Genomic DNA, 15,990 nt, shown 5'->3' with positions numbered 1-15,990 from the left:
CTCAAATGTTTGTGTAAGATACTGTGACAATGTCCACATACGCTCTAAAACCAAAATATTATGGTGCATAAGACAATGGATTAAAGCAGAGTTTGGGAAGGAACAAAAAGTAGCAAGTGTGCAAACAACCCTGGATACAACTGGACAGCATGTCAGCCAATAGAATGTGAGGGACGAGAGTAAATGGTTAGATATTCAGTGCCTTACTCTAGCTAACTTCTGAATAAAAAGAGACACTTTGATAGGTGCCACTATAGGGTTTATGGTATGATAAAAGTGAAAAGACTAAAACACACCATTCCTTAGGAGGAGACCATATGTGGTCATGAAATCATTCATTAGAATATACTACAGACTACTAGCTTCCACTGCATGAAAACTACACGGGCGATTTCTATTAGAAGCCAGAATAGACTAAACAGCACATTAGACAAAAAGATAACTGAATGCTGGACATTAACTCAGTACCTAAGAGTGCATGCCGTTCAAGCAAAGGACTTGAGTTCAGTTCCTAATACCAACATGGTGACTCAAAAGTGCCTGCAACTCTAGTTTGACAGCTTCCATGGGCTCCTGCATGGATTTAGTGAACAGAAATTAATGCAAAAAAAGAACACATAACATAAACAAACATATCTTTAGGAGCTGGAGAGATGGTTCAGAGGTTAGAAGCACTGGCTGCTCTTGTGAAGAACCTAGATTCAATTCCTAGCACCCATATGGCAGTTCACAACTGTCTGTAACTCCAGTTCCAGAAACTCTAACACTCTTACACTTTACATGCAGGTAAAACACCAATGCACATAAAATAAAAATAGATAAATCATTAAGAAAATATTCAAAATAGGAGGGGGGGGTTAGAGAGTTGGCTCAGAGGTTAAAGCACAATGGCAGTTCTTTCAAAGGTTCTAAATTCAATTCCCACCAACAACACGGTGGCTCACAACCATCTATAATAGGATCTGACGCCATCTTCTGGGGTGCAGGTATACATGCAAATAGAACACTCATACACAAAAAAATAAATAAATAACCCTTAAAAAAGATAATCAAGTAATTACAAGACTGAGCCAAAAAAAATTACCAACAATGCAGCACAGAAAAACAAATGAAATAAAAACTAGGAGCAACCTCAGTGCTGAGGTTTCCTGCATTAAGTGTGTATACTGCTCCTGCAAAGCACCAGAGTACAATTCTGGGAGGAAGAAAGCAGAGTCAGGACAAGCCATGGGCATGCCACCAGAGCTAGACGTGCTAAGATTTTGCTGGTGAGCCACGACCTCGTGGTGATGCACAGATTAGTAGAAATGGGTTAAAGTAAGATGTAAGAATTAGCCAATAAAAAACTAGAGCTAATGGGCCAAGCAGTGATTTAATTAATACAGTTTCTATGTGGTTTTGGGGGGCTAAGCTAGTCTGGCAGCCGGGATGAACAAGTGGCCCTCCTTGCAACAATTGGTGCCCAACATGGGGCTAAATCCACTTAAAAACCTGAGAGAGTTTAATTTTAAACACAAAAATACAGAGTTTAACACAGCTTTTTGCTGTTTGCTGGCGGGATGCCACAGTTCCTTTAAGAGATGTTTTCCTGACTCAGCTATAGCAAAAGAAAAAAAGCCGCAGTTTTAAAATGCCAGCTTTCTGGGCTATGCTGCTAGAGTGACCGCTGGCTCTTGCGGGAGACAGAGCATTTGGATGGGGTTTGTGAATAAAGTGTTATGGCTTGATGGCAATGTGGACTCACTGTGTGCCTAAAAGTGAGGCAATGCACAAGGCTCAGAGGCTCCACCATGCTAAACTGTGAGAGCAGGAACTACCATATTTCTCTTAGTAATAGTGCAGCTTAAGTTTTAGACTGGACAGGCAAACAGGAAGTACCGTATTACCACTACTAATGATACAACTTAAGTTTTTAAAAAGCGCTTAACATTTGAAAAAGTGTTCCTGAACAGTAAAAAAATTAAATATACAGTAGGACAGATTTAGACATAATATAACTATAAATGAGTCATACTGTTAAATAAATGTACATAGGCTTAAAAGAGAAAAGAAAAAGATTATAGAGTTATAAAATAAAGTTAATGCTTTAAAAGGGGGGAGAGTCTTTAAAGAGACAGAGTATAGATAGTCATAAATTAAAAGGAGTAAAAAATAAGCCACATAAAAATAAAAAATTCACAGCGAGTCTGAATTATGTATATTATTGTGTTTTCTTTGAACTGCAAAGGAGCTAAGTACGGAGAGACATTTCATTGTAAGTGCTACTAAACTAAACCAGCACATATGTTCTAAAGGTATCTTGACTTCAGAATTTGGGTCTAAGGATATGATGCTTTAAAAGAGGTGTTTCTTTTGTTTTCAAAGAAGATGAGAACCTGTGGAATACTTCCAAACAAATATGGTTTGATAGACCAAGCCCCACTGAAAGGTCACTGTGAACACCCTTAAAAAATTACTTTGCCCAACTGCTGACTGAGATGAACACAGGATAAACCATGAAAGACCTGATAAACAGCACCCCAAAACAGCAAGAAGCAGTATGCACAAAACTATGCCCATATTCCCAAATATTGTTTATAAATGTTCTTTTATATTTAATGAGGGATATGATATAGATATGAATAATTTTATTGGTATGGATCTTGGCTTATTGATACAAATTTAAGGTCAATTTTGTTATATGTGTATAACATATATATTTCTGATCTTGCTTAAGGTATTGTGATTGTAGAGCTCATTTAGAAATATAATGTATAATTAAAAAATATAGGTTAATAGAGAGTCATCTTTGTCAAGCTTGTAGTAATGTTATATTTTCTAGATGTATAGAGATATATTTCAGTTAGATAGGTATTCTTCAAATCTTTCAGACCTTTAGAATATGGCATTTAAATATTTTAAAAATTTAGGACTTTTCATAACAGTGAGACACATCTGTTCCGGGCAGCACCGGTCTACTTCAAGAGGAAGATGGGAATTGTGGAATTGGTTAGCCATTTGGGCAAGATACTGCTCTTGCCTGAACTGTTTCATTGGACTTGCAGAACCCAATGAGAAATGACTGCTGAACTTGCCTAAAGGTGAGACAATCCTTCAAGGTTCCTGCTTCATGAAAGAGTCTGCTAGACTTTCTGCAGGACACAGAAGAAAATGATTGACAAATTGCCAATATAGGCGGAATTGTCTTTAAAATTTCCTGCTTCGTGGAAAAGTCTGCTAAATACTATGGGCCTGTAGACTGAAGATGGATGCTCCAATGGTACAAAAGAACTTTGGATGACTGTCCAGGTAACGAGATGTCTCCGTCAAATCTAGAATTTTGGAAGTTGCTTACAATATGCTTCCAGTTTACTTAGGTAATAGTATATCCTTCTGGAGTCTTTGATGGAGTTAAAGAATAGATAGATAGTTATAGTTCTTTCCATGTTGGCCAACTCAGGGAGCAAACATTGGTTTGTCTTCCTGGAGGATACTAGATGCAGCTACTCTAACATGAATATGTGAACTCTTGAGTAACTAAAAAACTTTCCAGCACGACCACTGTCTTTTTTAACTTGCCTAGTCTTTCCATATGTCAGTACCTGCCCCTTTTCACCTCTTGTGACATGTCACCACCTCATCTACAAAGCTAAAATATCTGTGGGTACTTTAAGCTAGCCACTAACCTACACAACGACTTTCCTGAGATACCCCACTTCCTCTCATCTGTGAAATCCAGATTAGAAATAAATAAGACAGGAAACCAGACAGGAAGCTCCTTAGAAAGACTAATAGGGAGAGAGGATGGAGCAAGAGAAGGTAATGGAGGAGTGTGAACATGAGCAATGTACCTGGGACATGGATATAGGAAATGAAATAATGAAACCCATGTGATTTGTGCAACCAGTTTGCTTTATAAGCAAACGAATACTCTTAAAAACAATCCAAGCACTAGGAAATTTACAGATTAAATCAGTTTTCCTTTTCAGACATAGAAAAGTTAAATGAAGTCAGACAAGTCCTACTCATGAGAAAACAATGTATTACTCAATGAGTATATGTCAAATTATGTTCATGTATCAGTTTCTAATAAATGGAAAACAGTCACATTTGTAACAGCTAGTACTGTAGTGAGGCTTGTACCTGAATGTGCACACTGGTTTGGGATGAGAGAATATTTTTTTTTCTGTTTTCAAGGTCACTTGACACAAACTTTTCATACAATAACTGTAGAGATTATTGATAAATATAATTTGGGACTTTTATATGGTTGAATTAAAGTCTATATTGTTTCTTGTTAAAGATTTAAGAATTGTTTGAAGCAGTTTCTAACAAAGACAAGACAGATTACATTCCTACAAGTGGAAAACAAATCAGCACACATTTTCTTGATCCTACAGAAAAGAATCAGTAAAGTTCAGTTCACTGTCAAGGATTAGATGAGAAGCAATTAAGTGCCTTGGATGCTTAGATTCGAACTAGAACAAAGGGAACAGAGGTCATAATTTAACAGAAAAGTGCCTGAACTCTCAATTAGTCTATACAGAGGATGCTTTCACTAAAGGATCAAAAGAAGTCTGTTCTACAGGTCTACTTAATGTCTGTCCATTCTCACATTACCCATTTTAACTTTACAAACACTTAGCTATCACTCACCTACCCATGCCCCCACGTTCAATAAGTATGGTAATCAGACATGATTTGAAGTTGATGAAGGAGGCACAGATGCACTGCAGACTTTAGTCAGTAAATACTTTTATCCTCCTTCTTTAAATTGTTTGTATCTCAATATCTGTCCTAGGGAACGCATGCTCCACTGTGCTGGGACTTCCGTAAGCTACTCCTTACAAGTAGATCTATGGCCCTGCACTCTCAGACATCTGAGCCCGAAGTAAATGAGGAGTAGCAGTTCCTTTATAGATCAGATTGCATCTCATGTCTTCTGATCTACTCTAGGATGACAGAATTGAAGCTCCATGGACACACATTCAGTTAGACATGGGATGGAAAGAATTCTTCTGTCCTTCTAGGTCTATGCTATTTGCAATATTCTAGAAATGGTCACACCAGTTCTGCCAGTTCCCAGGGAAGTGGGAGGTCAAGCTGAAGGAAAGTGATGTCTCTGGGTAGGTGCAGATTTCAGAGAAGGTTGTAACCAAGATGCATTACCAAGGGGGATTGCCAAGAGGTAGTCATTTCACTGGTAAATGTAAGAACAACACAAAGAGGTCTTCTTTCCGTCTTTGGTTTTTCTGAGGCTGAATGAGAATGCAGTTTCAAATGGTAATAACAGCAGTTGAACAGCAGAGGCTTGAAGAGGCACATTCAGAGAGTAGCAACTAAGTAGACATAGGATACAAATGTGGGTGAAAAGCTAGAGCCCTAATGCCAAAGATCCAGAGGAGGACAGAAAGGAATTCTATTTGAGAGTCAAAAAGTGATTGAGAAGTAAAGGGCACTGGCATCTACAAAGTGACAGCCGGACTAAGATTGGATCCACAGATCAATGCTGCTGTTGGTCACAGCAGCTTCTGTTTGGATGGGCTGGAGTGCTGGGGAGCACCGCATTCCAGGCCCAACATAGCCTTGACACTTGAACTGTGATTACACAGACCAGCATAAGAATGGGCATGGTGGGCATTCCGTTACAGAGGGGGGAGGGGCGTTGCTAAGGAGGGGCTCACAAGACCTCATCCCTCCCTGAGGATGTATAGACAGTTAATGATTTCTTCTGTTGTGTAGCTACTGGTAAGTCACCCATGCTCCTGTAAATGGCACTAGCTAAACTTACTGGTTTGCCAAAATAAAAGTCATGAGAGGAGAGTGGGGTCTAGCTGGGAGAGGGGACAACAGAGGGTCACAGGGGTGAACATGAGCAAAATACATATGTACTGTATACATATGTGAAAAAGTCAATGAAATATTAGGCATAATTAATATATGCTAATAAAAAACTACTACTGATCTTAATTTAGAATGCACGAGCTTTGGATATTTATGGAATTTTACATGAAAGAACATGATCTGATATACTTTCATGTTTAATGTGATAAGAAAAACAAATTAAGAAGAACACAGAAGTCAGAGATTAAAGCTTGTAGAACTAGCTTCCATTTATCAAAACTTCTAATTTTTAATAGAGAAATTAATTTGGCTAACCCAAATGAATAATATGTTTTAAAGAATCTATCAAAAATATTACATTTTTAATTGAGTTTTTAAATATTTAATTAAGTTCACAGCTTTTTAAAATTATTTTGAGATAAATAAAAGGGACTTGATGTGTGAGCCCTAGGATCAATCTCCAATACCACAAGATCCCCAAAATAAAGACTTGCAAGTAAAGCCTGACCTTTTTAGCAGAAATCCAAGTTAATATAAATGAAGCTAGTCAAAATGCTGGCCTCTCCGAAGGCTGCTCTGACCACACAACTACTGTTCCTTACTCATGATGCTAGTCATGTGTCATCTTCTCCTATGCCAGGAAGGTATGGATTTCAGTCAACCTAACGAATGTCGTCTTCATTCCTGACAGTAGCCATTGTGACACGGTGCTGCAGGATTGTGTACAGGAGAGTAAAGCGGAGACCTGACACACAACCCCAGGGCATGCTCATTATAAATACAGTTTCATTAAGTTAGAGAAAGAGCTAATCCCTGCTTTCATTCTTAAATTCTATATGAAAGCACAATGGGTGGAGTGCTGAGGAGAACAAAGGGACGCCAAACTGAGTCCGGGGAAGTAAATGAAGACAGTCTAAAACCAAGTCAATACAGTTAGTGGTCACTGCACACTGTCAGGAAAAAATGCACTAAAGTATAATTTAATAAAGATGGAAAATGGTCATACAATGTTGAAATTTCTGAAAATAAAAACTATATTCTAGGAATGTGTTATATAAGACAACCAGATGATTTCACAGGCTTGGGAATCTATGTTATTTCATAAGGATAATTAGATGATTTCACAGGCTTAGGATTGTATGTATTTCATAAGGACAACCAGATGATTTCACAGGTTTAGGGAGGATTATGAAGAAGAAATATGGAAACACATATTTACAAAATAAAAATGTACAGCTAAAGAGGAGGTCAGAATTAATGAGATGACCTCAATGTGGATCTGTGTTTGCACGCAGCTAGCTGTGCTCACTTGGAATGCCACCACTGAGTTTACGCTGTTGAGAAGTAGGTTCCAAATACGATCAGGATTTGATCCTAATTCAAGTAGTATTTTCTCCTTGTGAACACTTAGATGAAATGCTGGCAAAACCCCCATGGTCCACTGTACCTCTACCCTTGATTCAAAATGAATCGATGGCAACTATCAGCTTACAACTTTCCTCTATATACTTGTTTCTATGAAATCTCAGTCCTACTTGAGAAGTTACACTGAAAAGTCTTTTAATCTCCTACTGAAAAGAACTGACTGGATGGCATTTAAGTTGGAGTTCAAGGGTATTAAAATGTATACAGGAGAGTGACGAAGGTGAGAGGTTATAGATTTTAACTTCCTCACTAGAAAATGGACTGAAAATAGATTTTCTAATTTACAATGAATCAAAAGAGAAAACATTAGACCATAGCAAAAATGGCACAAATGTATCAAAAGCCAAATGAATAAACATTTGAGGAGATTTATTATTAGAAATTGCAATAAATTTGGGAATGATGAATTGATTTTAGTTAAAAGGTATAACTGACAATTTATTGGGCGGGAAGATGCATTATTTTCCAATTGTTATCCATCTACAGTAAAACTGATTTGTGTCCTATTGTATTTTATGGAAAAGGAGAGTGCAACTTGCAGTGATTTAGATTAAATGTATTAATCATAACCAGGCACTGTGACCTATATATCTACTATTAAAGAAGATTTTTGACATTTAATTCTGTAGCAATATTTTGGCTCTGTACCACTCTTCCTAAATCCAATTCCTGCTACAGTTGGCAGATTTCTCCCTTTTAATTTTATGAGGCTGAAAGTAGCATTTAGCCACCCATGCGGTAAATAATGCAGGATTAGAAATATTTAGTGTTTTGTTTCCCTTTCAAGAGTGGTAATCCATCAAATCCAAAAATGTTCTCTAAAATTTTTCTATATTTTTGGCAATCTTTAATATATGGTATCATAAAAACTATAAAATTAAATAAAATGCATTACACAGAAGAGACGTGCTTTCCTGCGACAAACTAGAAGAACGGGCAAAAGGGACTGAGTCAGAAACGGGCAAGCTTTACTGGAAAACCAAACAAAACTTAAAAAATGGACATTCAAACACGACATTAGACTAGGAGCTTTTAGTTTTATTCCTTCACGTAATGAATTTTAATTAAGTTTGCAAATATTTTCTAAATAATTTAACCATTTATTACCTGTAAGCCATGTAGTACCACAGAACTGTCAACTAAGTAGGAGAATAATTAACAAACATTTAGATGCTCTCCAGATGTGACTAACAGATCTATAAACACTACAAATAAATCTTAAACTTAATACATCAATGCATTAAATTTATTGTTTTTTAAGTGAAATGTAAGGATAAATTATTCGTGCTTCCTTATAGAAGCTAGCATTTCCAACCAGGATTTTTATGCTTAATATGTAAGCTTAAAAATTATGAAAACCCACAATTTAAAAAGTATATTATTAAGCCAAAAAGTAAGCACAACTGACTTTAAACGAATCCAAATTCCAACTTTCAAATCTGAATTCACAGAAAATGATAATTTTGGTTATTAATGAATTAAATTATTATAATAATCACCCCAGAACTGCACATGGTACTTTGAGATATATCAAAGTAATAAAATAACCTGTCAAATGAGTAATTATCTACATTTAATCTATATATAAAGCAAATGGCCCAGAAATGAGTAAAGTCTGTAATTCACTCAAGACACTGGGATGCCATATATTCATGGTTAGAACATCTAATTTCTTCATACATATTCATGTCTTAATTCACTTTTAATGAAATTCATAATTACAAATTATTGTGAAAACAAGTTTATATTCTCATAGTGATGAAATGAAATCAACAATTACCTACCAGAAATGAGATAATTTAGAGTGTAAGTGTACATACGAAGAATCTACCTTTACTTTTTCCATACATAATTTCTGCAGTGCCCTTCTTGTCCTTCACTGTGCTACACTGGGAAACAGGAGTTAAATGAAGAGAGAAACTGGAGGAAAGGAAACCCCCATTGGTGAGGCAGCTTGCATCTTTAAGGGTATTCCAATGCAAAGTAAAGGCATCTCAATAGGGGACACACATCTTGAGAATTAGTCAAGGAGAAACAGTGACAACACTGTACCCCAAGGAAGAATGAGGATGAGTGAGTGGAGCAGACAATGGATTCTAGAAGCTGGGCAGTCACTAGAGGCTTTTGCTCTGGCTGTGTGTTCTTGTGTTTTAATCGGTTGTTTGGTTGGCTGGATGGTGTTATGAGAGGTGGTATCACCTAGCCCGGGCTAGCCATAAACTCCTGCTGACTTAGCCTTACAAGTAAGAGGTAGGATTATGGGAGTCCATCCATGCAATCACTGCAATAATATTCTGAAATGTTATAAAGAAAAAAATTAGTCAAAGGTGAAGAGGTCAAAAAAAGCTAAGCATTCGGGAGGCAAAGACAGGGTTTCTCTGTGTAGCTTTGGAGCCTGTCCTGGAACTAGTACTGTAGACCAGGCTGGCCTTGAACTCACAGAGATCTGCCTGTCTTGAAAAACAAACAAAGAAAATAAACGTGTATTTACCACTGGGCAGTGATGGTATACACCTTTAATCCCAGCACTTAGGAGGCAGAGGCAGGTCAATCTCTGTGAGTGAAGCCAAATTATTTCTATTAAATTTGCAACAATTTCAAAAGATAAATTAAGCATTCAACAATAAACACAGTGATCATGCGATTAATATTACTGAGGTTTTCTCCCAAAACCTAACTAAAAGGCCAAAACAGTTTCAAAAAGAACATAAAAGAAAACACCATCAAAAATGGAAAATCAAAAGCTGTAAGGCTGCTGCTAGGCTCTGCCTGCAAAAGCATGGCAAGAAAGCGGCAGTCAGAAGCAAGTCAGTGAAGGGCCAGACCTAAGGCAGCCTGGGAACTGGAGGTGCAGCGGGACATAAACAGGTGCCAGTGTGATGGCCGATTTTCCTGTTTATGTATGTCTGTGTGGTAATCAGTGCCTGCTGCCCACAGAGGACATCAGACCCCCGCAGATGGCAGTTACAGGTTATGAGCTACACTATGTGGGTGCTGGGGATCAAATCTGAGCTCTCCAGAAGAGACACAAGTGGTCTTAACCACCAAGCCATCTCTCCAGGCCTGTAACATCTGATTTTAAATGCTGATTCTGGATCCTACTCCTTAGCCCACCCACATCAGCACCGCTACCCTATATCTCAACACAAGTTCAAAGTTTATCACATGAAAATTCAAATTAGAAAGAAGCTATTCCTCCAGTCCTCCCAGTAGTGAAGAGTCAGTGGAGGTCTTCACACAGACTGCTCCCTACAGCGAGTGGACTTGAGGCCATCCTTTCCCCTCCGACCTAAGGGGAAACCCTACAGGATCTCCCAGTCACACAGACAACAAGCACGTCATCCTTCACAAGGCACTCAATTAACTTGTTAGCACAGGCACAAATAAAATCTTCTATGTCATTTGTTATGGAATGCATGCATGATCATCTGGATTATAAACACTGAAAAACTTTAGAGACAAGTATTTGTCAGAAATTTGATGTTACAATCACACTGGCATCCTAACTAGTTAAAGATAGAAAACATCCTTAAAACTCCAGACAGACACAGTCGATCACTATGAATACTGAAAGAACGTAAAGCACAAGCTGTGCTGAGAAGTGGACTGTCATTGGGTGTACCAGACAATGAGGGATATAATACCAAAGCAGGCAGATGGTAAATAGTATAAAACCATAGGTTATCCATGGATGGATAGGTAAAAAGACAGGAAGAGATGAAGAGCTGAGGGTGCCATTTCAGAGGAAAGTTTTGAAGAAAGGGCAGAATTTGAGCTATCCCTCCAAGTGTATGAACCCAACAGGAAGAGTGTGAACAATTGATATGTTTGAATATGGGAAAGGCTGAGCAAGGCGGGGTTTCAAAAGTCCATGATTATTAGGAAAGGACAGAACTGTCAAAGATCATAGGCAAGCAGTGAAAGAGAAAGAAAAAAAATATTATAAAGGCAATGAAAGTTGTTTTGTCTTTTGAGACTGGGAAGAGAGCCTAGGATGTTTTATAAATGCTTACTTGGAGTTATAGGTGATAAGGATTAGAAGCCAGAAAAACCACAAGACCAGGGAAACTAATGTTCTACTAATATAAGAGAACGAGAAAATAGCATGAGTGTTAGGAGGGGAGATTGCAGAGAAGGGGCAGCTGTGCCGGATGGAAGTGCACAGTCCATTAGGTGAAGAAAGATAAAGCACAAAAGAAACATTTCTTTCTCCCTTCTCAGATTAATTTATGCTAATCAAATATAGGTACTTGAGGACAGAAATTACATGCCTAATTGATTATACCTAACCTAAACTACTGCAAAGTAAAAATACCAAAAGCTTTCATTATGTCCACAATTGAATCAAAGAATGTGTGGCTAAAGTCACAAGCCAGATGGAACTTGTTTCTAAATCAGATATAACATATTTACTAATATGACAATTGATAAGAAGCATTAAAATATCTTTTGTGGCCGTGTAGGCATGCCTTTAATCCCAGCACTCTGGAAGCAGAGGCAGGAAGATGATCTGTGAGTTTGAGACCAGCTTAGTCTACAGAGCTAGTTCTAGGACAGCCAAGACTATACACAAAGAAACTGTCTTGAAACACTCCCCCTCGAAAAAAAAAAAAGTAGTATTTTTGTGAATCAGAAAGTAAGAAGAGCTTCAGGGCTGGACTCACACCTGCTAGGAGACTGAGACAGGATGATCCTGAGGCTAGTTTAGGTAGTTTAATGAGAACCTGTCTCAAAATTAGGGAAAAAAAAAAAAATGGAGGAAAGCTAGGAATGTCGCTGATTGGCAGAATGTTTGTTTGACATGAAGGACGTCAGGTTCAATCCCCAGTACTAAGGTAGAAAAGAGAAGAGCCTATCAGAAATAAATGAAAATGAAATTAAATAATATATTAATCTTTGAGTAGTATTTGGCCTACATATTACAAATTCAAGCTAAAATGAAATCCTTAACAATCCATTGCATATTTTAAATACAATTATAATATATTGTAACTAACAGATAAACACAGCCCTACAGGTTTAGTATTCCACTGATCTGAAGTACTTTCACAGTAAACCAACCCCAACCAATTTCCTGATCCACACATGAAACTCTAGAAGGAAGGCACTACACTTTTTAACAGGAAAAAAAAAAATCATTCAACTTCTAGTTTATTTCATAAGTATTGGGACAATTATACAACAATTTATTGAACAACAGAAACAATACAAGTTTTGTTGGCTTAAAACTGAGGTATACAGTTGGACCCTATCTCTGTCATCAGAATTCCATTCCTTAGGTGGGAGGCCAGCAAATACTGCCGGGCACACATTAACTCAACAGCACAAGGAAACCTTTCCATCTAAATAATTTCTTCATGAATCCTCAGTTTTGCAAATTGACCTTCAGTTGGAGGATTTATAGGTGATTTCAGTACCCAGAAAAGCTTATTAAACATTATTTGGAAGTGTTCTACCCATCACTGATTTTCGAACTTTTCTGATAGTATGTGTCTGACATATCTAAAGGCAAATTAGAAAACTGACTTTTATAGACCATCAAAATAATTTTATCAGCAACATAAAAGGCAGGGAATCAGAGTTGAACCAGAGTTTACTTGGAAAAAGTAAAATGTATGCATTTCTATCTTCCTGATATTGGTTTTAAAAAGAAAGGAAATAATAGGAACTCTAGCAATGTCACTACTACTGCAAAAGGCAACCAGCAAAAGGTTTGAACAGGAATGTCCATCTATATAATCACGTGGTCACTAATCAGCAGCAATGAGTCCTTTTACATTAAGAATGCGGGTAATCCCAGTTGGTCTGGACAAACCTGGCCTTACACCCCCCACGACGCACCTGCTTCTGCTTTTGAAACTTCAAGATTAGAGATGTGTGTTCCCATACTGAACCTTAATTTCTTAAAAGCACATAGGAGTATTTAGAACATATTTCAAAGGTTTCTTAGGATAAAAAGTAGAAATAGTGTTTAGCTAACTAGACTCTAAATGTATTTCAAGGCTCAAACATAGCCAGTCATGGTAGATAATGTATATAACCACAGTACTCTGAATTGTGAGGAAGGAGGATCAACCAGAAGACAGCCCAGCACTACAGACAGTTCACGCCAGCCTGAGACACACGAAGGATCTACATAGAGATCAGTGTCTTAAAGATTCATCAGCAGTCAGTCCAAGAGCACAGGGTCTGAAGATGTGTGTTGGTGACATAGCCCTTGAAAGGTGGATGTCCATCTTGGCTACATAGCAAGTGCAAAACTAGCTTGGCCTACGTGAGTATATGTTTCAAAAACAAACAAAACTCCATAGATATATAAAAAGTATTAATCTGAAGCCATTTTGAGAACAGTGACCTAGAACTCTGTACTGCTGTAATACAATTTACTTTTTAAATGTAGAAGGTGTGGTATGCAAGTCTTTATAGGGCAGAAGCCAACACAAGTGCTTACACGGTAACTCCGATGTAATAAATATGATTAGACATAAACAGGACAGCATAAGTTCATATAAAGTTACCACTTAAAAAGCTTCTTGATCATAACCCAACTTGCCAAATGAACTGGTGTAAGGAATGTATACGCTTATCTTCCCCCAGCAGCGGTGAGTGTAAGAGTGACCTAACAAAGCTACTGGATGGATTAAGGCTGAGAAGCATTCTATCCTACAAATTTTGCTCAATAGCCTTCATTTCCTGCAATTATCCTGCTGCCTTTCTAGTTGGTCCCCCATGGCTACTTTTATCTGCTTACTTGTCCCCACCAAGATTACTTTTATTCATTAAAACATAAGCTGCAGGTGACCATGTACTCTCGTACACAGCTGTAGGAGGCAAGGCCTAGAAGGACACATAGTAATCTAGCTGGAGGCAATACTGACCACTCTTTGTGGAATACATACTTGTTACACAGTAAGACACAAGATTCAAATGCTAAGTTAAGGTTCAGTCCATCCTCTGGTGTATACCTAATGGAGGAATAGGATGGAATTTATATGTGTAATCTTAGCTCATAACTACATAATGCATTCTCTATATGACTATCAGTATGGCCAGGAATGACATAGCTTCCTAAGGCTGCTATAGAGTATGATCTAATTCCTGCCCATATTTTCAACTAAACTGTTTTGCTATAAACCCCTCCATATCTATCTAATCAATCTAGCTATTCTATGATATGCTATAGCCAAACCCTTATTATGCCTTCATGCCTACCATGAATGACTTGATGAACTCTAACCCATCCGTCAGGTTTCAGCTAAAGCATCTTGTTTCTATAGAGATTGTCCCAGAATTTTACAAAATAGTGTCAAAAGAAGAGAGGAAACATAAGAGACAGAGATTTCATGGAAGTTGAACAAATACAGTAATGTGACTGGAGAAAGGATGAGTTTCCTTGAAGGGAGAGAGAAGAGTAAATTAACATGGGGAGCAGGAAAATTGACCAGAGGCTCTAGATCTGAACACCATTACAGATGGGTAGCAGACTACAGGGAGCCCATTATGGATCCAACGGGAGTCATAAACACTTTATGACTACTACAGCACACCATGACTGTGGCTGCCAACCTAGACAGTAATGACTGATGAGGATATCAACAGAACTCACACTTGGATATGTTAAACAGAAATGAAGACTACTTTAGGAAGAGAATTTATTTATATTTATTAGCAACATGACAGCAATATAAAGAAACTTCCAAATCATTTTAATTTTGGTTTACCAAAAGAAAAACAGTTTAAGATATAAACACAAACCTATATCATAGGAATGTTAATCATATTAATTTAAATATATAAACAATACACAGAAAGTATCTAGCACACAGTAAGGGTTGTAATGTGTTTCACAGTGTACATTTACACCATTTGGAAGATCCTAAATTCCAACAGGCGAGTCTACACCTCTACTAGGTCATCAGAGCGGCAAGCACAAATATTTTAATCTATGGAAAATATACACATCTTGTATCATCAAAATATCATGATTATCTGTACATATGTTTTTTAAGAAGCTTTTAAGAATATGGAGAACACCAGCATTCGAATGCAGATATGTGAATAAGTGAATATAGTACTATATACTATTAAACATATGTAAGCTTCACATTGAATAAAATATAATCCAAGAATATCACGATTAATATTGATCCTATCTGATAATATGGAGTGTTAAGGAATTTACATTTTAGTTATCAACTGTTATTAAATTTTACAATACAAAACATAGAGTAACATCAAAATAAAAAATTTAAAGCAAACAAACACTATTAGATTTCTTCTAAGAAATATTACCATTTTATTAACTTGTACTTTTCTATAATACAGAGCCAATTTTATTTCAATTTTCTAAGATGAAAATATCTTAAAATCTAGATCTCAAACTGATACTGAGAAGAAAATGAAATTAACACATAACATACTTAGAATAAAATTTTCTAAAACATACATTCTCCAAAGTCTACAAAAATGTTCTAGGAATACAAATTTCCAAGCAGAAAGCTGATAATAAAGGGTCCAGCTGCTGAATTCCAGTAACAAAAGCTTGGATAATAGTCACCATAAAATCAAAATACAGTTGCAGACACAGGCTGTGTGTAATTTTACGTCATTTTAGATTTATTTTCTGTCATAAACTCTTTTCGCTTTGACTAGTCTGAGAAAATAGGTTATTTAAATCCCTTATTCAAACCAATCCATTTTAAATGAGCCTTCTCAGTAAAAGGTTATAGAGAGCTTAAATAC

General features: G+C 37.0%; 1 protein-coding gene across 6 annotated transcripts in view; it reads right to left on the bottom strand.

The window, feature by feature from the left end:
• The window catches only part of Gpatch2 (G-patch domain containing 2), a 165,520-nt gene that overhangs the window by 126,896 nt on the left and 22,634 nt on the right, over positions 1 to 15,990 (bottom strand). The window lies entirely within an intron of this gene.

The sequence above is a fragment of the Alexandromys fortis genome, unplaced genomic scaffold (genome assembly GCF_014885135.2).
Source record: "Alexandromys fortis isolate MF-2015 unplaced genomic scaffold, M_Fortis_MF-2015_v1.1 scaffold_62, whole genome shotgun sequence".
NCBI lineage: Eukaryota > Metazoa > Chordata > Mammalia > Rodentia > Cricetidae > Alexandromys > Alexandromys fortis.
The sequence above is the reverse complement of the archived record's forward strand: the minus strand, read 5'-3'. Positions and strand labels throughout refer to the sequence as shown.